At 47.8% G+C, this 24,189-nt stretch overlaps 1 pseudogene; it reads right to left on the minus strand.

Annotated features, from left to right (window-relative positions):
* Positions 1–3,723: 3,723 nt before the first annotated feature.
* Positions 3,724–23,192, minus strand: LOC125538053 (uncharacterized; annotated as a pseudogene).
* Positions 23,193–24,189: the final 997 nt, after the last annotated feature.

Raw genomic sequence — 24,189 nt, forward strand, 5'->3', positions numbered from 1 at the left:
TGGGGAGGTCCACTGGTCAAAGCCTGTTCGTGCAAAGTCAAAGGGCTAGATCCCGTGGTCAAATGCTACAGGGTTAGGCGGGATGGGGGCCCTGGGGGATAGCAATGCCACCGGAGCGTCGCACCGGGCCCTCATACATGCGGGGTGGTGTGGTGGCATGTCCGAAGAGGCGGCACGCGTCTCTGGGGTGTGGCCCCCCTCACGGACGGCGATGACACGATAGTAGACGGATCAGGCACTCGCATAGTTACCGGATCAGGCACTCGGTAACGGTACCCCTCATTTAGTTGCTCTCCTATGTATCACCTTTCGCGAGACCATAGAAAATATTTATATCATAAAGAAATGTTGCCCCCTCAATTTATTTCGAAATATTTTAACACAATGTATATTAAAATATGTATACGAAACTTTTCAATACGTATGAAAATAATATACACTAAAAATATATTTGAAGATAGTTAATAATATATGCCACGTGTGTAATTAACATGTATACGGCTAGTTTGTAATTAACATGTATAAAAAAGAAATATACCTATGCCTACGGCTTAGCCGTCGGCATATATGCCACGTGGCATGATTTATATATGCCGACGGCTAAGCCGTCGGCATAGGGCTCCTTATCCATCCCCAGGTTCGCCCCGTCCACTCGTTTCCCTGTGCTCTCCCCGACCCCGATCCAGCTCGTCCCCGACCCCTGCTGCCGCCGCCGCATTCATCCCCACTGCCTGCTGCCGCCCACTCCACCCCTGCCTCCCCCGCCGCCGTCTCCACCCGCCGTCGCCCCCGCCGCCGTCTCCACCTGCCATCTCCCCGCCGTCCCCGCCGTCTCCACCCCTGCCTCCCCCGTCGCCGTCTCCACCCGCCGTCGCCCCGGCCTCCCCCGACCGCGCTGCGCCGCCCCGGCCTCCCCCGACCCCACCGCCGCCCCAACCTCCCCCCGACCGCGCGCTGGACACGGCTCCTGCCGGCCCGCGCGCTGGGCCCTCCCGTCCCCGGCCGCCCCTGCCTCACTGTCCGCGGCCGCCCTGATGAGCTTTTTTTTAATTTTTTGCATTTTGTTACTGCTTGTTATGTGATAGATGCATGTTGTATTGATGAATGGATGGGTTGATGTATATTGGTTAGTTATAGCTTTGGTCAAGTTAGTGATGTTGTCAAATGTTGTCAAATTTGAAGAACAAAATTGGTATATTTGGGATGTTGTCAAATAGCTATAGTTTCATTTTGTGATGTTGACAAAATTGGTATCTGATGAGTAGTTATTTTATCATGATGATCTTGCTAAAAAAATTGAAGAACAAAAATTGACACTTGATGAAAATTAGGATTTGAAGTATCATGATGATCTAAAACCTTGACTAGATGTCATTAGCAATATGAATTTTTTCATAGTTTGAAGTGTCAATGCTTTATGTGATGTGATGCCATCAAATTTTTTGACTCGGTAAAATTTACAGGATTTGTGGTATTTCATATCCCTGGAGCCTTCGTCATCTGGGTTTGGTCCGTGATCCTGCCGCTGCTCGACTACTTCCTCTACAGTGGAGGGTGAGCTACGAATCCACCTTCACCTCCTAGCCTCTTTTAACTAGATTAAATTTTCACATCAAGTCGCGTAACCTAGGTCTCCCATCCGAAAGGGTTGCATCAATAAATATGCATTCAATTGCATATTTATCACCGCAGCTCTTTCGTATTGTCCAGCGCTTTCCACGAACAGCCCGAGGATGTGTAGATTGGGTACATTGTTCATGCTCTACCCCGTTCCGAGACAGGATTTCGGCGGCGCCTCCCTGTTGTTCTCTAGATGCACATTCTCTCGGCATTTTGCCAAGACGTGTATTTGGAGAACAACGGGGAGGTGCTGCCGAAATTTTGTCTCGAATGGGGTAGAGCATGGACAACATACTCAATCTACACATTCTCGGGTGGGATTAGGACCCATCTTTACCTATTAGAGATGTAGGTGGATTAAATGTCGTTTCTCGTCAACCTTGTAAAAAATAAAATATTGATGTGAGTAATTTAAATGAATCCTTAATTTTGTTGTATGGCTTCCAATAAAGCAGAGGTGGCAGATAATCAGTGGATGTATAGTGGGTTTTTCCGTCGGAATCAAGTAACAACAGAGTGGGTCGAGAAAACTGATGTGTTTTTGAAAGAAATATTCCGTAGTCCAATGAGGAAGGTGCCAGAATGCCCGTGTGCCAAATGTAAGAGAGGTATCCGCAAAGATAAGAGTGAGATGACTAAGCACCTTCGCACGCATGGATTTATGCCCAACTTTAATATGCCGATAAACTTTGCCCAGCGGGACCATGGTAGAGAGGATGTGATACGACAACGCGTCGCTGGTTATGAGGACGATGGGGTTAGAGACATGCTAGATGATGTCTTTGCTGCACAGCCGACACCTCCGTCACATTCAGCGAATGAACCGGAGGAGCCGGAGGAAACCGCAAAGGACTTCCTCGAAATCTTGGCCTCATCAAAGAAACCTCTCTATGAGGGTGCCAAGCTGTCTGTGCTGGATGCCATCTCGCAACTGATGGCAGTCAACGCTGAGTACGGCGGAGGTGGTCTTGGTGGTGGTGGTTTTGGCGGAGGTGGTCTTGCATGGCGGAGGTGGTCTTGGTGGTGGTGGTTTTGGCGGTGGTGGTTTTGGCGGAGGTGGTTTTCGCGGAGGTGGTCTTGCTTGATGTCGATGATGATTCCGTGCATGTGGCCGTCGTGCCATGCCTTTCATGTTCCTACTTTTATGATGTTCCATGTCTTGCACTACTTTTATGTTCATGAACTTTCACCGGTGATGATCTTTAGATGATGAACTTGACTATGTTTAAATGATGATGATGAACTTGAGTATGTTTAGATGATGAACTGTCATATTTCTGCATAATTCCATATTATTCTGCTTTGAAATGCTGTCAAATGAATTGAAAAAGAGAAAAGAGGGAAACAAAAAACTATGCCTACGGCAAAGCCGTCGGCATATATAAGCTCAGGAGTTACCAGGGCGTGCCACGTGGCAGAGCTATGCCGACGGCAAAGCCGTCGGCATAGATGGATCTATGCCGACGGCTTTGCCGTTGGCATAGCCCTGCCGCCAGGAGAAACCAGGGGACGACATGTGGCAAGGATATGCCTACGGCAAAGCCGTCGGCATAGATTCCATCTATGCCTCCGGCTTTGCCGTAGGCATAGCCCTGCCACCAGGATGCACCATGGAATGCCACGTGGCACAGGTATGCCGACGGCTAGGTCGTCGGCATAGATTTCTACCTATGTCGACGGCCAAGCCGTCGGCATACCTCTGCCACGTGGCATTCCATGAATCGCCAGTGCTTTTAACGGCGCCGTCCGTTGCCGTCAGACGAAAAACACGGCCGACGGCTAAACTATGCCGACGGCTGACGCCCGGCCATCGGCATAGGCCCCTATGCCGACGGTCTGACAAGACTACGCTGACGTGATCTATGCCGATGGGTCTATGCCAACGGCAGCCGTAGGCATAGATCTATGCTGACGGCAAAGGACCTATGCCGACGGCCCTGGGCCATAGGCATAGGCCGCGAGTCCGGTAGTGCCCCCCCCCCTCGGCTGGACCGGCGACCTTCTGAAGTCCTGTCCATGTTTCAAGAAGTCCCAAAGTCTTTTTGTTCTATTTCAAGTTTGATCACCATGAAAGAGTAATATGTATGTCTTATAACACATTGGCTACCCCCACCATTCCGGTGATCCCCACTGCCCCCTTGCCCCATGTTGCTTTGTAAACTGGACCTGCTTCTGGCACAACGTACAATACCTGGCTTGGCAATGCCAGCAGTAAATATATTCATCATCATCCTGGAAACATACATATGATAATCGCATCGGTATTAGATAGATGCATACGACAGGCAGCTCGGTGCTTAGTAAATTGGTCACTGCTTGCAAATTTATACCATGTTGCAAATTGAACGAGACAGATTTCCTTACCTTGTAAATTTTCCGATGGCAGCTTGGGCATTCTACGGTGCTACCTACCGAGTCCTTTCGAGCCCTTCGTTCCATCATTTGTAGTTCTTTCAGTCGCTTCTGCAAATCATTTGTGTCATCTTCTCGTTGCGCATACATCCCGCATTTGCTGCAAACCATATGTCACAGCCCTAGCTCTGTCCTTTGCTTGTCATTGCATATGCATCCATGCATCATCTTAAATTCCAGTAAATTGAATTGAGGGAATTCTCAACCCTCAGAAATCACCTCAGAAATAATCAACATTAAAAAAATGTCTTCAAACAAGCCCAAGAAAATGTTCCTGTTAATATTTGGAAATATTGGCAAGAGATAAAATTCAAACCAATATTTTTAGAATCTCAGGAATATTTATTTTGGGCCCTAGAATTAATCCAATAAATATTTGAATTGGACTTATATTTATTATTTAATAAATATATGTTCAATAATTCTGGAAATTGTTGTGTGGTTTGGGTTAAAGACCACTTAGTTCGCACAACTATTTTCATGAAGTTTTGAAGTGGTTTAGTATTTTTGCTAAATTAGAAAACAAAGACAGAAATAGAAAACAGAAACAAATAAAAAATGAAAGCAGAGAGAGAGAAGCCCACCTGGACCTTACCTGGCGGCCCAAGTGGCTGGCCCAGCCCACCTGGCCCCTCCCCTGTCGTCTTCCTACTTCGCCAGGAGGATGGGCATGTGGCCGCCGTGCGCGCACACGCGCCCCGGCCACCTCCTGCTTGCCGCTTCCCCGACCCCCCTGGAGATGCCACGCACCTCCCTGGCGCCACATCCACTTCTCCTTCCGACCCTATCCTCCTCTGCTCTCTCTCCCTCCTGCGACCGAACACCACCATCGCCGCCGCTCGCTGCCAACGCGCCCACCGAGCTCGCCTGACCTCTCCACCGTATCCCTAGGCTCCGCCGCGGCTCTGCACATCGATGAGAAGAACAAAACAAACCCGGGAGCCCCTCAGCCTCGCCATCGCCGTCGTCCTCATACTCGGGAACCGACCACCGCCGTCGTCGATTCGCCGGCCACAGGACATCCCCGAGCAAGCCGAACCCATCATCGTGATCACTGTGAGCTGCACCGTCGTTTCCCCCTAACCCCGCGGCCTAGCGCTCGCTGTAGCGCCGTTTTCCATGACGCCCGAAGCATGCCGCCGCACGAACTCGTCGCCGACGAGGCTCCGGTGGCCAATCGGCCCCGTTCATATGCCCGTTGGCTTTGTGAGAGCCTGCAGAACGCGTAGGTGCTACCCGTTGATCCTCCCGTGCACGGTGTCGTCGTTTTCATCGGCGCCCGAACTCCGGCGGCCGCAACCGAGCTCGCCGCCATCGACTCCGGCCACCCCAGGCCCGGAGACCACCACCATCCGACGCGCTATCGCGCCAGCTCTCCGTAGGGCCAAAGGGCGCACCGAACGGTGCACGGTAGGCGAAACCCGAGCCACCCCGGTGGGTCTCCGCCGCGTTTTTGGTCGTCGCCCGTGAAACTCCGGCGAGCCAACGTGGCACACTTAGTTAACACTAATGACGCCATTAGCTGATCACTGTGCCACTGACGGATGGGCCCCACATGCTAATTAACCCCGGAATTTATTCCCTGTTTAACTTAGACTAACCCACCAGGCCCACATGTCAGGTTGACTTTGCTGACGAGGCAGTATACTGGGCCCACACGTCAGTGACCCTAACCAGCACTGGTTCACTGACTAGTGGACCCCACACGTCAGTCTCGCTAGTAGTTCCGTGTGGACTTCGACGTTTATCTTGATACCTCAGCTACGAACTTGTGCCCTCGGCAGGATCTTGTAGATAGTCAGGCTTATTAGCCTTTTTCATTTGTAGATGTCTGTTCTCAAACATGTTAAGCTTCCGCATGTGCTTTGACTTGTATGCTATGATTGTTGGGTCATGAGACCCATGTTTGTAATATCTCGCTCCTCGGAGCCTAATGAATAAATACTTGAGTTGTAGAGGTATGTTGTGATGCCATGTTGTATTTACACATATCGAGCATATTGTATGTATGATTGAAATGCTTGATATGTGTGGGATCCGACAATCTAGTTGTTTATCCTTGGCAGTCTCTCTTATGGGGAAATGTAGTCTAGTGCTTCCTTGAGCCATAGTAGTCCGCTACAGCCTGGTTCACCGCAGTCTTGCTAGCCCAGCACTACCGCTCAGGACACTTGACTGGCCGGCATGTGTTTCACTCTGTTCCTGTGTCTGTCCCTTCGGGGAAATGTCACGCGGTGACATCCGGAGTCCTGCCTAGCCTGCTACAGCCCGGGTTCACGGAGTCCTGTTAGCCCAGTGCTACAGCCCGGATTCACACGTTGCTGACCGACACGCTCGATGTGATTCATGTATGCCTGTCCCCATAGGTTAGTGCCGCTTTGGGTTCACGACTAGCCATGTCGGCCCGGGTTCTCTGTCATATGGATGCTGGCGACACTATCATATATGAGCCAAAAGGAGAAAACAGTCCCGGACCATGGTAAGGCGACACCCGTGGGAATACCGTGCGTGAGGCCGTAAAATGATATGAGGTGTTACCGGCTAGATCGATGTGACTTGGAATCGGGGTCCTGACAGTTTTTGGTATCAGAGCCTGACTGCCTGTAGGATTACCAAGCCAAACCGGTCGAAGTTGTGTCTAGAAATGCTTTAGTTATGTAAGGGAATTGATTGTGGAAGGGAACGTAAGGCTCTTTTACTCCTTATACCTTATGCCCTTCTGATCTGAGTCAACCTCTTCTTTTCTGCGGGGGTTAAGAACTAGGCTTCTCTTCTATCTCTCAGGATGATGAGTTGCTAAACCGTAATTGCCTAGGATTGTTGAGTTCAAGCCTCAGTTCCGTTCCTACTACTTCCGTATGTTGACAGTTGATCTCGGAACCTTGATATTGTGATGTTAAGTGGTTATGCCACCATTCTACAGGATGTCTCAAATCATTTTGAGCAATTATAGCCGTTATGCTGTCCGAGTCATCCCAGGTTTCTAAGTAGTCTGATGCATTTGCAAACCCCTTCCTCCTGTTCCTGATGTCCATTTGGGCCAGATTAATCACACTATCGGTGAGTTGAGGTACTCTATTACCCCGACATATATGTTGGAGCTATTATTATGACCCTAGGTGTCTTAAGGAGTCACCTAGTAATCTAGCCATGTTTTGTGTTCCGGTGTGATAATTCTGGCCACCATTCTCGAAAGCATCCCGTGATGCCATTTAGTAGTAGGTATTCCATTCCTGGGTTCTTGAATCCGAGATTCACCCTACTTACCTCTTGTTGATAGTGTTTGCTCGTTCCTTTAGGATGTTAGTAACCTTTGCATTAGTCCTCGAGGTCCGTGGTATTTCCTTCTTCCAAATACTATGAACCACTTATGGCAGAAGTTTGTTGGATCAAAAGATCACAACAAGAGTGCTCTCGATGAGTTTCCCATTCTATATTGTGATTCTGCCAGTCCTACCGTTTTGCATGGGTTGTCCGGAAGAACTGTTGAGCTTTGCTCGACATACTAATCTATGCATCCACAACTCGGAAAATTATATGTTCCTTGAGTTGTTCCTCTTCAGTTGTATCCTGACCATCCCCTATCAGTTGATAGCCAAGAGTATGTGTGCATTTGTGTTCATCAATGCCCTTTTATTCTTGTGGTCCGTCAAGCCATTCTATTCCAGAATGACTAGGAGAAACAAACTCCATTACCTCATCCATATCCAGGATTGGGTCAAAGTAGTTGTGTTCTGTTCTGTAGATCAAATGCCAATCCAGCTTTTGCTCTGTTCTATCCTGGAGTATTACCCCCTTTATGTCAGGATTGCCATAAGAATTGCACCATCTCTTATGCACTCTTGACGCAGTGATACTTCTCGCTATCATTATTCATTCCTCGGTCATGTGTTGTTGTAACCGGAATGCCGACAAGTGAACCATGATGTGTGAAATTTATACTCCTAGCAACCGTGTTGCTTGGTAGTTAATGGACAATATTCTCATTCTTAGTGTGATGGTTATTAAATCATCATCCTAAAATTGATCGTGCTACCTAGTCTTTATTTCTGGTGCACTCTTTGATCAATGAGTGAGGATTATTCAACCCCTTGCTTATTTGATCAGATCGTCTTGCCTTGAAAAGCAAGATTGTTCCCGAGCTTAGAAACATATCGGTGGTTCGTGATTTTCTGATTATTTCCTCGGAAGTATCACCATGTTGCCCCCTGACTGTTATGTTGAGCTCGAGATCAAGTTGGTTTCTTGTAAACCACCCCTTCTCCAAGAATCTGTGTTGGATACCCTGAGCTAGTTGGTTAAGCTGAACAACAACTTGGAGAGTTGGAAGATGAAAGCTTGTCCGGCTTAGTTCATTCCAAAGGGATATCCTTGTGTGTGTGTGTGTGTGTTGAAGAAAGATGATATTTTCATCGATTGTTCCTCGGGATCGGTTGTTGAATCTATCGTCTTGTCCAAACCTTGATTTGAATGTGGGCTATCGTCAAGTCAAATGAGAACCAACGATGTTCATAATGTTGTCTTACTCGTGGTTGTTTCCTCGAGCATACACCGTTATATCTTTTGGGTCTGACCAATGCTATCACCTTGTTCACCTATTTATGGAATTCCATCTTCATGGAAATCTGGATGACCTGTTGTTGAGCCCATCGACAATATTTTCATCGTATCCATGATTCATGTTGAACATTAAGCTAGTGCTGGAAACTTTGAAAGCATTTCTTCATGCTAGTTCATGAAGCATATGTTTGGTATTAGAAGTGACTTCCTCTAGTTCACGTGCATTTGAAGCAAGTTGCCGCCATGAATTTGGGAAAGTTTGTCTCGCCTTCTCTGGAATCATCCCAAGTCAGTCATGCATACGTGCGAAGTATTCTGTGGTCTAGAGACTTGCAACCTTCATTCTATATGAATCCCTAGCACACCAAGCCACTGATTGATTTGTTCAAGGAGAAGAAGTTTCTTCTTAAGAGCTAGACTTACGCAAGGACTTCGATATCCTCGATGATGGTTCCCCATCTGGACTCGGTAGTGTTTTATTATAAGACTACTATGTGGTCATGCTTGTCTGGGACAGCGTGTTCACAGGTTTGTAGCAAAACCGGCTCATGTTTTGGAGCTTACTACCATAGTCCATTTCCTGAGAATCTCGCAATGACATCTCGTCGATTTGTGTTGCAAACTTTCATTTTCTTTCTAGACTCGATGAGTCTGGAATATCCTAACACCAACCAAATCTGAATCTCGGGCAGATATGATGGTTGGAACGTACTCCAAGAACTATATTGTTGGTCCCTCTGTAACCGGTAACATGGGTGTCGTGGCCAACACACCTAACCAGAAGGCCTATTATTGTAGTATCCTGGTTGAAGAAGTTAGTCACCTCCCCATAAGGATCTCGCAGGATCTGCCTTCGTAGTTATTCCTTATGGATTCTTGAGCTTCCGAAGTCCGACCTTTTACTTGATGTTCTAGATATCAAACCATAACTATGAATGGATTACGCTAGCACATCAAGGAGAACATTAGAGGCGGAGTGCTAAATATCTCTCGGTCGATCATCCAGATTCTGATCCCTTGGCCTCGCTAAGGTGAAATCTGAGAAAGTGTTATCTTTCTTTGCATCTGCATCTTCCACCATTATTCATCATGGTAGCATGTTGTGTTGCCAGGATCCTTGACACGGATATTGGCAGAACCTTGATGAATACGGAAATGCTCAAGTTCTTGAGAGCACGCGCAAGCACTAGGATTTATCGTCGGCATTAATTGGGATCCTTTATCAGTTTCTTAGATTATGCCATAACCTTTCAAACAGTGGAATCTCTCTCTACTGTTGGGTTTCTCCCCAGTTACTAGAATCATTCCTAGTATTTGCATTTTGTTCCTAGCTTGCACCGCCATTGTGCCAATCCCCCATGGGTTGCCCTTCTCGGTAGTTGCTGTCCAATATCATCTTCAAAAGTGGACTTGTCATGGGTCCCATCCATTTCCGGTGATAAGCAAAAATCATCCATTGCTTTGTCTTCAACAAGGTAGTCCACATCATCCATTCTGGTGTGAGTATGCCATTCTTTCGATTTCGTTCAAACGATCGTTTGTGATTGCCTTAGGGTGGTATAGAGAGTTGCAATGATCTTTGAATCAAAAGTAATTCTTTTTGCCAATTAAGGGAATAATTCTACGAGTCACCTTCCCCGAGGTGTCCCGTAATGGGATCATGGCAGTTTCTCCTCGCTACTGTGAAACCCTCGTCAATTGTTTCTTCCATCCTTTTAAAGGTGTGTTTGGTGTCTCAGCTCAAGAGATGTTCAACGTCTCATTCCGCGAGTTGATCATGAGTTGCTCGGTCTTTAAGAAGATCGATTCCTATAGAGTTATCTTGCTCTTTTATCCTCGTGTTGGGTGAAGATCTCACAAACAAAGATGCCAAGATCAATATGACGCAAGGAATAGACATCTTTAAGAAGGGCAGTTGGATCATGAAGATTGTGTTATTAGCTTTGTGTCCCCTCTGTCTTCTTACCTCACATCCTGAATCTCGGGACGACATTCTTGTTTAGTGGGGGTGAGTTGTCACAGCCCTAGCTCTGGCCTTTGCTTGTCATTGCATATGCATCCATGCATCATCTTAAATTCCAGTAAATTGAATTGAGGGAATTCTCAACCCTCAGAAATCACCTCAGAAATAATCAACATTAAAAAAAATCTCTTCAAACAAGCCCAAGAAAATGTTCCTGTTAATATTTGGAAATATTAGCAAGAGATAAAATTCAAACCAATATTTTTAGAATCTCAGGAATGTTTATTTTGGGCCCTTGAATTAATCCAAGAAATATTTGAATTGGACTTATATTTATTATTTAATAAATATATGTTCAATAATTCTGGAAATTGTTGTGTGGTTTGGGTTAAAGACCACTTAGTTTGCACAACTATTTTCATGAAGTTTTGAAGTGGTTTAGTATTTTTGCTAAATCAGAAAACAAAGACAGAAATAAAAAACAGAAACAAATAAAAAAAGGAAAGCAGAGAGAGAGAAGCCCACCTGGACCTTACCTGGCGGCCCAAGTGGCTGGCCCAGCCCACCTGGCCCCTCCCCTGTCGTCTTCCTCCTTCGCCAGGAGGATGGGCGTGTGGCCGCCGTGCGCGCACACGCGCCCCGGCCACCTCCCGCTTGCCGCTTCCCCGACCCCCTGGAGATGCCACGCACCTCCCTAGCGCCACATCCACTTCTCCCTCCGACCCTATCCTCCTCTGCTCTCTATCCCTCCCGCGACCGAACACCACCATCGCCGCCGCTCACTGCCAACGCGCCCACCGAGCTCGTCTGACCTCCCCACCGTATCCCTAGGCTCCGCCGCGGCTCTGCACGTCGACGAGAAGAACAAAACAAGCCCCGGGAGCCCCTCAGCCTCGCCATCGCCGTCGTCCTCATCCTTGGGAGCCGACCACCGCCGTCGTCGATTCGCCGGCCACAGGACATCCCCAAGCAAGCCGAACCCATCATCATGATCACTGTGAGCTGCACCGTCGTTTCCCCCTAACCCCGCGGCCTAGCGCTCGCTGTAGCACCGTTTTCCATCATGCCCGAAGCACGCCGCCGCATGAACTCGTCGCCGACGAGGCTCCGGTGGCCAGTCGGCCCTGTTCATATGCCCGTTGGCTTTGTGAGAGCCTGCAGAACACGTAGGTGCTACCCGTTGATCCTCCCGTGCACGGTGTCATCGTTTTCATCGGCGCCCGAACTCCGGCGGCCGCAACCGAGCTCGCTGCCGTCGACTCCGGCCACCCCAGGCCCGGAGACCACCACCATCCGACGCGCTATCGCGCCAGCTCTCCGTAGGGCCAAAGGGCGCACCGAACGGTGCACGGTAGGCGAAACCCGAGCCACCCCGGTGCGTCTCCGCCGCGTTTTTGGTCGTCGCCGGTGAAACTCCGGCGAGCCAACGTGGCACACTTAGTTAACACTAATGACGCCATTAGCTGATCACTATGCCACTGACGGATGGGCCCCACGCGCTAATTAACCCCGAAATTTATTCCTTGTTTAACTTAGACTAACCCACCGGGCCCACATGTCAGGTTGACTTTGCTGACGAGGCAGTTGACTGGGCCCACACATCAGTGACCCTAACCAGCACTGGTTCACTGACTAGTGGACCCCACTGGTCAGGTTTGACCCGGGGCAGCCCTGTTGACCTGCTGAGGTCAGTATGACGTAATGCTGATGCAATAATGTAATTTCTGGAATTATTTCTATTCAGGAAATTCCAGAAAATTGCCTAAACTTCTAAAAATCATAGAAAATCAACCGTACCTCCAAATGAAATAAATTATATATGAAAAATTATCAGAAAATTCAAGGAATCCATCTGTACCATTTTCATGCATGTTTGAACAATGTTTGTCCTCTGTTTCGGACAAAACAAATAAAGGGCATTTAAATAATCATATATGGAGTTGGAATTTGAATCTTGTATTCAAACCAACTTCATTTAAATCATAACTAGTTGCATTAGCTCAATCAATAGCATATTGCCATATCATGATCATGCATCATATTGTTGCATCACATTGATTGTGTTCTTCCTTGTTTGCCGGTAATTGTCCCCTCTCAGTAGACGCTGCTCCGATGCTGTGATCGTTGACACTAATGAAGACTCAATGTCACCTTCAGAAGTGCCAGGCAAGCACAACCCCCTTGTTCATTCCGATACAAGCCCACTCTCTCGCTCCTGCTCTCTTTTACTGCATTAGGACAACAACGATTCATCTGTTACTTGTTGCGGTAGTTGAACCCCTTATCCTCTGCATGACCTGTCATTACCACAGTAAATAGATGAAACCCACTAGCATGAGTAGGAGTTGTTTGAGCCCTGATGTGCCTACTCATTCATGCTTATTTGTCATGCCTGCTACTTCTTAGAGTTGAGTCAGGTCTGATTCATCGGGGATGGATCGGAGGTGTGTAAACATGTCCTACTGTTGAGAGCTAAGTGTGTGAACACGATTTGGTAAAGGTAGCGGTGAGAGGCCATGTAGGAGTACATGGTGGGTTGTCTCATTGAAGCCGTCCTTAGGAACTGAGTTCTGTGTTTGTGATCCATGAAACAGTTACTACCACGCATTGGGCCCGAAACCAATGGACCCTCTCAGCTTCTTGATCACCCTTGTCCTCTGTCCAGGAGTTGCAACTAGTTTCTGGTGTTTATAGGATATGTGTTGGCGGCCGTGCGTAGCGCTGACCCTAGGGGTGGGCTATGATGCGGTAGATACACCGTGGCACGGTGTACCGGGCGCCCGTTTGGTGTTTGGGGAACCCTGTTCACATCGTTCGGGGCCGTATGTGGAAACCTCGGTCGGACTCCCTGTGGATGGAACCTGGATAGGCGATAAACCTGGACTAGAGACTTGAGTGTTTAGGTAGACCGTGGCTGACACCCTCGTTGGGCTTCCGCTTGAAGGTTGCCGAGTACATGTCGTGTAAACGGCGGTAAGTGGTGAGAGCGTGTGTGAAGAAGTACACCCCTGCAGGGTTAACATCATCTATTCGAATAGCCGTGTCCGCGGTAATGGACTTCTGGGTTGCCTATAACAGTTCATAGACAAGTGAAAGTGGATACTCTAAAATGCGCAAGATAAGCGTGAGTGCTATGGATGGCGTTCTCGTAGGTAGACGAGAGCGGATCCATAGTAGTGTGTTGATTGGTGAATATGTGGACTCGTGTGCGCCACCTCAAAAGAGTTGCTTGCAGTCGTAGTTCAGGTTAGCCACTGAGTCAAAGCTGGCTTGCTGCAGTTAAACTCCACCACCCCCTTTATTGATACCGATGCATACGTAGATAGTTCTGATGTAAGTCTTGCTGGGTACATTTGTACTCACGTTTGCCTATTTTATGTTTTGCAGAGAGACGTCAGTCTCGCTAGTAGTTCCGTGTGGACTTCGACGTTTAGCTTGATACCTCAGCTACGAACTTGTGCCCTCGGCAGGATCTGGTAGATAGTCAGGCTTCTTAGCCTTTTTCATTTGTAGATGTCTGTTCTCAGACATGTTAAGCTTCTGCATGTGCTTTGACTTGTATGCTATGATTGTTGGGTCATGAGACCCATGTTTGTAATATCTCGCTCCTCGGAGCCTAATGAATAAATACTTGAGTTGTAGAGTTATGTTGTGATGCCATGTTGTATATACACATATCGAGCATATTGTATGTATGATTGAAATGCTTGGTATGTGTGGGATCCGACAATCTAGTTGTTTATCCTTGGCAGTCTCTCTTATGGGGAAATGTAGTCTAGTGCTTCCATGAGCCATAGTAATCCGCTACAGCCCGGTTCACCGGAGTCCTGCTAGCCCAGCACTACCGCTCAGGACACTTGACTGGCCGGCATGTGTTTCACTTCGTTCATGTGTCTGTCCCTTCGGGGAAATGTCACGCGGTGACATCCGGAGTCCTGCCTAGCCTGCTACAGCCCGGGTTCCCGGAGTCCTGTTAGCCCAGTGCTACAGCCTGGATTCACACGCTGCTGACCGACACGCTCGATGTGATTCATGTATGCCTGTCCCCATAGGTTAGTGCTGATTTGGGTTCACGACTAGCCATGTCGGCCTGGGTTCTCTGTCATATGGATGCTAGCGACACTATCATATACGTGAGCCAAAAGGCGCAAACGGTCCCGGACCATGGTAAGGCGACACCCGTGGGAATACCGTGCGTGAGGCCGCAAAGTGATATGAGGTGTTACCGGCTAGATCGATGTGACTTGGAATCGGGGTCCTGACACCATACATGCATAAACATAAGCCTGATTTCTTGGATGCCTCCTCCCCTTTTTTGAAACAGAAAAGTACTCTTGATTGCTTAGGATAGCCTACCTCAAATGATCAAAAGTGCCACCACCTAAGGCCTTGCCACAATGGAAGCAGAATGACTTACCACGGATCACACAATACATGTGGTTGCACCCTTCGGTTTTGATAATGGCCATTCGGCAGTATGGGCATGCTCTAGCATCCTTGTACAGCTTTCTGATCATTAGCATTTCTTGCACCATCTCCCTCGCAGTTAACTTGCCTGATGTCTGCGAACATTGAATTGAAGACTGAATTATTATGTTGCAACAATCAATATGTACGTAACTCAACTCCATATATCGTTAGGAGGTACATAACAGTTTTTGTTTTGTTTCCTGGGAAGCACGTAACAGGTTATTACTATTATGACTATCAAATTTCTTTGTATAACAAATTAACAATATGCAAGGTTAAGGGTATCAGCCTCCGTCCAATCCTAAGCTAATACAGAACAGATTTTAGTTGCATTTCTACCTGCCGCTGCCGGAGCTTTTGTTCTGGAATTAAACACGGTTCCCTGGATGGCGCGGGTCCTTGCAAACTGAGCAGAATGTAAAGGAACATTTTGGACATTGCACACTATTATCCTCGTCGGCCAAGCAAGCAATACCACACCTTGGACAGTAAACAACGTCTGACATCGAGGTCAATGCTTTCTCAAGAACAAGCCTATCCCAGCGTTCAAATTCTTCTTCCCTAAGAAGATTCTTTAGTAGATGTGGTGGAATAGAAGAGTTGCACTTGGTGTCGGGGCACACCAATCGAAACACACTACCTTCCTTCACATGCATCCTGCATAAGGTCTTCATGCACTTGACATAAAACAGGTGCTCACATGGCAGCTGGATGAAGTTTGAACCTAATTGTTTGAAAGCTCGAGTTAGTTCACCGGGGAATGAACTTATATTCGCACGATTCAGTTACCTAAGAAGCTTTAGTTGAAAGGAAAAACAGGCCCACCAGTTCATATTGTTTATCATGAACCATGGAAAAATCAGCCAGTCATTTGCTACCACTATGGTGCAGTTCAACAATACTACAACATGGAATGGACAGCATAAAATAAGTGACGCTCTTCCAAAAAAGCACAATGACGCTCTTCACTATATCAAGGAACGTAATAATTGTTGGTATGAATGCACAATAGAGAAGAATTGAAAAGGGCAAAGACTTACCATTGCTCTCGTTAAGGCATATCATGCACATGTGGTTTTGTGTAGCTTGAGCTACACGGTACCCCTTATCTTAGCCATCCATTTTGGCATCAAGATCCGTGCAGGCACATTTGTCATTTTTGTTTCTCTCAAACGGAACAACGTATAAACTTTATACTTTGCAGGACAACAAAACATTCTAATCACTACGTGGGAAAAAACTTTCAGATTTTTTCATGCATTTAAAATGCTAAAATTTATTTTTTTAATCAAAAAAATCCTCATTTTGTATATTTATGTTGGTCCAAAAAATCTGAAAGTTTTTTCACACATTAAAGTTGTAAAGTGTGTTTGATCTGCCAAGTTTGAAGTCCATATGTTCTTTCATTTGAGAGAAACCAAAAAGAGAAATCTGCTTGTTGCAAGTTAGTTGAAGAGTACGGATCTCAAAGTAGTGTTGAAGGGCTGAAGATAAGAGGTTTCATGTAGGACGAGCTACAAAGAAACTTTGTGTATCATGCACATATGAAGATCTTCAAGAAAAGCTTTATGACGCTTCTTACTACTGTAGCTGAGCATTGAAGGGATTACATAATCCAATGGGAGGCCTCTTGAGATAGCACGGTTATCTGGTTTCTTCGCTGGACTCTCTATACCTAATATTATTTCGGAGGGGCTAAAAATCAGTCAACTGATTTTTTACCAAGTCTCAGTCGACCCCCCACCCCCCGCATTAGATCACTAGGGGCTTCAAAATCTGTGCATGCTGTTTGTTTCTTGTGAAATAGGCCCGTGGAGGGATACAACCAGCCTGTTTAGTGCTTTTTTTTGTTTGTGAAAGGTGCAGGTATGCGTGGTGGGCTTGGCATCTTCCACATTCCCCATTCCAGTGCGTGTCTCTTTCACCTGGCTACATTCGAAACAAAGCAATCCAACCTTTTTTTACTCGTCTCAATTCTTGTTAGTTTCTTTTGCCGGGTTATTTGGCATTTTTATGTGGCATTTTCCTTTTTAGGGGAATGTGGCATTTTCCTTGATTCATTTCTTTGTCCCTTTTTATTTTTTTTGTTTTCCTTCATCTTTTCTCGTAATATTATTTCCTTATTTATTTATTTATTTTATTTTCAGTTTTCTGTTGCATATTATTATAATTTTAGGAAAAATAATATATCTCATTCACGTCCTTCTCCGTCTGACAAAACCACATTGCAATTCTTGGATTTGGTCACGTAACACTTAGTTCCGTCGTGCGAGTAGTGCAGATAGGCATCATAAGTCGGCTTCTCTTTTTTTTTTAACACGGGTGGGATAAGGTTGTAGGCTTCTTATGTTGCATCCCGGTTATTTTTGCAGTGCAGCCTTTTTGTCCTCTTTATCTTGTTTTTATGAGATATTTTGAGTCATCGGGTGTTTGTTGCCCTTATTTTTTATTTTATTTTCTTTCTTTTTTATTTTCATTCCGTTTATTTTTTTTCCTTTTTTCTTTTTTCAATTTTTTTGCTTATTTTCTTTTTTAGATAGTTCTTTTTTTTCTTGGGCTATTTCTTATTTGTCATTTTCTCAATCGACAGAGAATTAGTTAGATCTCATTCGTTTTGGTAGCTATGGATTTTGGACATCAAGTTTTGTGTGTGGTTGACATGTGTGTTATTATTTACATAGACCGTAAGGTTGTGGTGTTTTATTAGGGGAATGGGGCCTTTGCATGCTCGCCAATAGGCATGAACTTCAAAGTGTCACTCCAACTTCAATTGCATGTTCTCAACGCGACTTCAATTAAGTGGTGTTTTGTCAATAGAACGGTGGTTGCATGTCTACCACTAGGCACACAACTGCAAGTGTCACTCCTGATTGCACCTCGATGATGACTTGTTAGGGAAAGGTTCCAGTAGCATGTATGTCAGTACGCCGCAATTTCAAATGCCCCTTCCCCCGATTTCAACTACATGTCTTCGAGGCAATTGTAACTATGTGATGTTTTGTTCGGTCAGGGGTGAGCTGCATGTCTCCCACTAGGCCACAGCTAGAAGTGTCGCCCCGACAACAATTGCATGTCTTCAAAAAAAGTACAACTATGTGGTGTTTTGTCCGGTAGTGGTGTGTTGCATGTCTCCCATGAGGCCGCAACTGCAGCTGTCACCCCCAACTTCAACTACATGTCCTCGACACAACTGCAACTATGTGGTACTTTGTCTGGTCAAGGGAGAGTTGCATGTCTCCCACTAGGCAGCAACTGCAAGTGTCGGCCCGGCTGCAATTGCATGTCTTCGACGTAACTGCAACTATGTGGTATTTTGTTCAGTCAGGGGTGAGTTGCATGTCTCGCACTAGGTCGCAACTGGAAGTGGTGCCCCCGACTACAACTGCATGTCTTCGACGCAGCTACAACTATGTGGTGTTTTGTCTGGTAGCGGTGAGTTGCATGTCTCCCACAAGGCCGCAACTGCAAGTGTCGCCCCTGGTCAAGGGTGAGTTGTATGTCTCCCACTAAGCCGCAATTGCAAGTGTCACCCCGCTCGCAACTGCATGTCTTCGACACAACTGCAACTATGTGGTGTTTTGTTCAGTCAGGGGTGAGTTCCATGTCTCCCACTAGGTCGCAACTGTAGGTGTCTCCCCCGACTACAACTGCATGTCTTCGACACAAGTACAACTATGTAGTCTTTTGTCCGGTAGTGGTGAGTTGCATGTATCCCATGAGGTCGCAACTGCAAGTGCCGCCCCTAGTCAGGGGTGAGTTGCATGCCTCCCACTAGGCCGCAACTGCAAGTGTCATCCCCGATTGCAACTGCATGTCTTCGACGCAACTGCAACTATATGGTGTTTTGTCTGGTCAGGGGTGAGTCGCATGTCTCCCAATAGGCCGCAATTGCAAGTGTCGCCCCAACTGCAACGACAAGTCTTCCATGCAACTATAACTATATGGTGTTTTCGGTCAAGGGTGAGTTGCATGTCTCCCATGAGGTCACAACTGAAGTGTCTCCCCCGACCGCAACCGCATATCTTTGACGCAACTGCAACTCTGTGATGCTTTGTCAGGGAAGAGGCGACAATAGCATGTTTGCCCCTAGTCCACAACTGCAAGTGTTGCCCCTGACTGTAACTACATTTCTTCAACGCAACTACAACCATGAGGTTTTTTAACCGAGCCAGGGTGAGTTGCATGCCTCCCACTAGGCCGCAACTATAAGAGGCAATTGCATGTCTTCAACACTACCGCAACTCTGTTGTGTTTTGTCCCAGCATGGGTGAGTTGCATGTCTACACAGGCACGCAACTGCAAGCAGGGGCGAAGGACGAAAGAAAAATTAAGGTGTGGCGAACCGGTGAAGAAGTGTGATCACACTGCGCCCTGCTGGTCGTGGTGTGAAGGATGCGAAGTAGCCGCCGCTCCTGCACCACTACGCCTTGCGCGGGAGCGCCCTATCTCCCCACTAGCTCGACGCCCACCAAAGGTCACAGCCGCCGTCGTCCGCCACTCTGCCTCGTCCTGGCCAGCTACTGCGCGCTAGGGTTGCTGCGTGCCACTTGTGTGTGTGTGTGTGTCTCTATATCTGAGCTGGGGAGTTGGTTCTCGATCGGTTCGCTGAGAGAGAGAGAGAGCTTTTTTTCGAGAAGATTGAGAGCGAGAGCTCTTTTTGTTTTAGACAATTGAGAGCGAGAGCTTTTTTTTGTTTTTTAGACAATTGAGAGCGAGAGCTAGCCACCGTGAAGTGTAAATGGGCCAACTGCTTCTGGATGCCGTGTCTATATGTGGCCCAAATTTCAACTATGTCTAATCGGCCATCCAACGAATGGCCTCTCCCTTTATCCATTTTTTCAGCAACGAGATTCAGCATAGCCAACCGCGAGAAGTGTGTGTAGGTATAAAAGTATTTTTGCACCGAAACAAGGCATGGCGGCTGCCAGACCTTGCCCACTGGGGTCCACCGCCAGTGACTGCAAGTGTTGGTCACGACTGAAACTGCATGTCTTCAACGCGACGACAACTCTATGATGCTTTGTTGGGGAAGGGGGCAGTTGCAAACCCATGTCTAGTGATGCTTTATGGGAGAGGGGTGGTTTCTTTGTATTTTTTGCCTTTTTATTCCTTTGTTTTATATAATAGTTTTTTAAAATAATACGAAATGATTTGTTAAATTAAAAAATAATAATAAAATTAAAGCAAGCAAGAGGACGAAAGAGAAAAGAAGGAACAGACACATCACGAGCAATACGAACGAGCCAAAACAATGGGCTGATTCCAGGCCCATGTAGCGATCCTCGTGTAGGTGCGCACGTAAAAATAATCCTACGTTCAAGTTCCAGCGAAAAAAGAAAAATTATACGATGACATCAGCCGACTTAGACTTCGCGAAGTCTAAGTCGACTGAGACCTAGACAAACCCATATTATTTTGCCATCAATCCAGAGGCGTGACAGCGATGAATTGCGGATCCACTCAACCCACTGATATACCACCTCCTGCCACGCGAGTTGTGCCCAGATGGCGTCAAGCATCTCACAGATCTGAGAAACTTGGGACCCATCCATCCATTTGGCAGTGATTGTAAAATATGGGGGGTCTTTGCTAGGATACGAATGCGGAAGTAAGCATGTCAATACCAAAGGAGGCAAGTAGTCAAGGTTGCAAGTGCAAGAGTATTCCTCTGGTTCATCACCATCATGGGGGCATTCTCCGTCGGCAGAAGAAAACTTAGCACACACTTGAGCGGCATGATGCAAGTCGTAGTGTATGTAGATCTGGAATTAAAGAAAGAAACCAACAAGATCAGTTTTCAACATCCAATAAGGCAAGAACAAATGAAACAAGACAACACTGATGGCCAACACAGGAAACCTGGAAACAGTGGAGCCCTGCCTTTTGCCGAATTCAACCAGACCATCCCCATAGATTGCTTCCAATGCCATCACCTGCAGTGAACAATGAGATCAAACTCAGCAAAAAGTTGATTCATCCTGCAATAGTTCAATGTCAATGTTGTATTGTTGCAAATAATTAAGCTACTTTCTCCGATCTGAATTAATTGACGCAGCCTGTATATGATGTATAGAGGACCGGACTTGCTAAAATACTCTTTTTTTAAGAATCACGGGGAAGCTGGGGAGGGGGGGGGGGGTTCCCCCACCTAAATATATCACTCAAAGTTGTAACGGCAAGCTATATGGCAGAGTTATAGAGACACATTACAGCGTGCAAAGAGGAAAGACCGCCACGAGGAGACGGCCTACTTGCCACCGGCGATGTGACCAAATGTCTAGATCTGAGATGATTAGTTTGGCGGATGACGTAGTTGAGCGTCTGTCTACGGCCCTGAATGCCTTGTCGTTCCTGGCTTCCCAGTGGAATGTGGCCATAAACTTTTCCAAAAACTGACTAAAGTTGCAACCCTAAGCCATGGAAACGTTGGCATCACTACCCGACGAGCACGGAAGCTCCGTTGCAAGCTATGAATCATAGCACAGGGCTAGAGACCAAGATCGAGCATAAGATTGTTTAAAAAAATCCAGCTTGATAAGAAATTAGTAGTGTCACGAGGCCTCACTCCCCTCCCGAGTCATCCCCCGTATGGGCGGCCGGGAGGCCCCCAGATCCCGTCGGCCGGCCCTCCCCCACTCCTCCTCCTACTCCCTCGCTGCCGCCCAAGGGCGCGGCCAGGCGAAGCCTGGTCGTCGCCGGCGGCAGCAGGGACTCGAGCCCTCTCGCTCGCATGGGGCTGGCGCGGGCCGGCGCCCCCGGGCCGGAGCGTGGCGGCGGGCCGGTCGCCACGGTGGGTGGTGGCGGCGCCTCGGTGACTTCGCTCCCCGCGGCAGGAGGCCTCGCGATCTGGTGCGTTGCGGTCGCCAGGGACGGTGGCGGCGTGGCCGGATCTATGCCCAAGCGTGGGCCTCGATCGCTGGTCTGCCGTCGGCACGGTGGCGGGTGCGATTCATCGGCAGCTGGGCAGATCTGCTGGGATTCTACCTTTGTCTGGTCCTTGACAGCGCGGGCATCTTCGGGGGGAAACCCTAGATCTCCTTGGGATCGAGTGATAACAGCGATTTTGCATCGTAGTCCCTCTTTAGGGCATCGTTTTGGAGTTTACTCTGGTTGAAGGGACCAGCGCCGTCGGTTGCGCACGTTTGGTGGAGCAACTGCCGATGAAAATTGCGCCGACTACGGTCATGGCGGACGATGACGGCATCTTAGATGTCGTTCCCTTGTCGAGGCATCGTCGTTGCAGTCTGCGTCATCAGGCTCGGGATGCTCCGGGGGAAACCCTAGATCTGGGTCTTCCGGATCTGACGATGATGGCGTTTTATCGCTTTCCCTCCTGGGGGCACCGTTTTGGAGCAAGTGATGGCTAGGGGGATGGTGGAGCGGTACTTCATCTCACACATTGATGGCGGCGGAGATCGGCGGCATGGCGCTGCGGAGGCTCGGCGTCCGATGCGCGGAGATGGACTCGCGCAGGAGGAGGTAGCTGTTTGACGTCATGGTGAAGTCAATGGCAGAGTGGCCAGACAAGGTAGAACCCTCAATATAATCTGAAGACGGACCTGTGGAAGATGGCGGCGATGACACACGAGTGTGTCTGACCGAATTGTGCCCCAGACCCAGTATGTGGCTCGGCTGGGGCTTTCCGGCTTTTGATGTTAGGCTTAGGTGAGTGGTTTGGGTAGTGGCCCAGTTAGCATCCCTTCATCATATGGATAGGAGTAGCGGCATATGTTGGCAAGATGGTGGATTCAGGTATATTGTTTGTAATACTTTGTAAGGCCCTCGAGAATAATCAATAAAGTGGTCGTATGCATCTCCTAAATGCAGAGGCCGGGGGTCATCCTTCTTTTCTAAAATAAAAAAAGAAATTAGTAGTGTAGTGGACCTCGTCCTGCTGTCGCTCCTGGTTGACTCGTATCCCCTCTTCTTCCTCCTCTTCGGCACGAAGTTGGATTCTCGCCGTAGCAGCGGCCTCCTCCAGTATGGATTTCGCCTCGGCCGCCGCCATCCACGGGGAGTCCAGGTTGAGCACGCCCCCGTCACTCCCATCAGCGTGCGACGAGGGCGAGGAGGAGGAGGACGCTTCAGTGGAGAAGCCTGGGTCGGGGATGCGGCGGGATACGATTGCCCGTGACAACGAGGAGGCACCGGCCGACGATGCTGCCATGACGGGAGCTCGGAGTTGCCGGGGAGTCGGTCAGAGTGGGTAGTATACCTCAAGAATCAAGGTCTTTTTTTTAACACCTCAAGAATCAAGATCGAACCCCGAGTCTATCAGATCGGCCCGTACGTTCACCGCGTACTGCAGTACAACTCTTTATTTTTGCATGGTTTCCATGTGATGGAAAATATTCAATATAATATCAGAATTCGAAAATATGACACGAATCAACTTGTGGTTGAATAATTAAAGAGATTGTGATATCCCCAGTCCATTAGGTTGAGTGCGACGAGGGCGAGGAATAGGAGGACGCTTCGGTGGAGAAGCCCGGGCTCGTTACCATGCATTGCCCACGATGATGACGAGGCACCGGCGGACGCTGCTGCCGTGGCGGGAGCTCTGAGCTGCCGTGGAGTCGGCCGGAGGTGTCGCACCTCACGATCGAATTGGCCCGTCGCACCGCATAGGCCGATTCTACGGTATTTTAATTCTGTTTCCGTGTCACGGACGACGGTCTGGAAAATACTTTTGGAGCTCAACCAACATTGCAGACAGCGTCGAAGAGAAGGACTCGTCCTTCATGGGCCTGTTTGGATACTTTTTAGGCTTCCTTGCACATGGGCCTATTCTCGACGGTCTTCGGGCACGGACGCGACAACGCTTGTGCTGAAATCACTAGTTGACAAGTACTTGTGATAAAGATCACTTAAATTACCCGGGCTGCAATCAGGGGCGGAGCTAGACTTATTCAAGGGTATGCAATGCATACCCAATAATTTTGGCAAAAGGGAATCAGTATATATGTCCATACATACATATATATGCATGATAGCAGTCTTTTCACGTGTAGAACTCAGGAAAAAACGAAATGCATAGCCATCCCGTACCCTCCCGCTTCATTCTTACCCGTCTGGGCCTAAGTATTAGCTTGGGCTGCTATCGGATCAATATACCAGCCCTGCCTCTTGCACTCCTGCTATATCCCAATATCTCGCCTTGTCCT

Source organism: Triticum urartu, chromosome 2A (genome assembly GCF_056163025.1).
Source record: "Triticum urartu cultivar PI428250 chromosome 2A, HENAU_Tu73, whole genome shotgun sequence".
Lineage (NCBI taxonomy): Eukaryota > Viridiplantae > Streptophyta > Magnoliopsida > Poales > Poaceae > Triticum > Triticum urartu.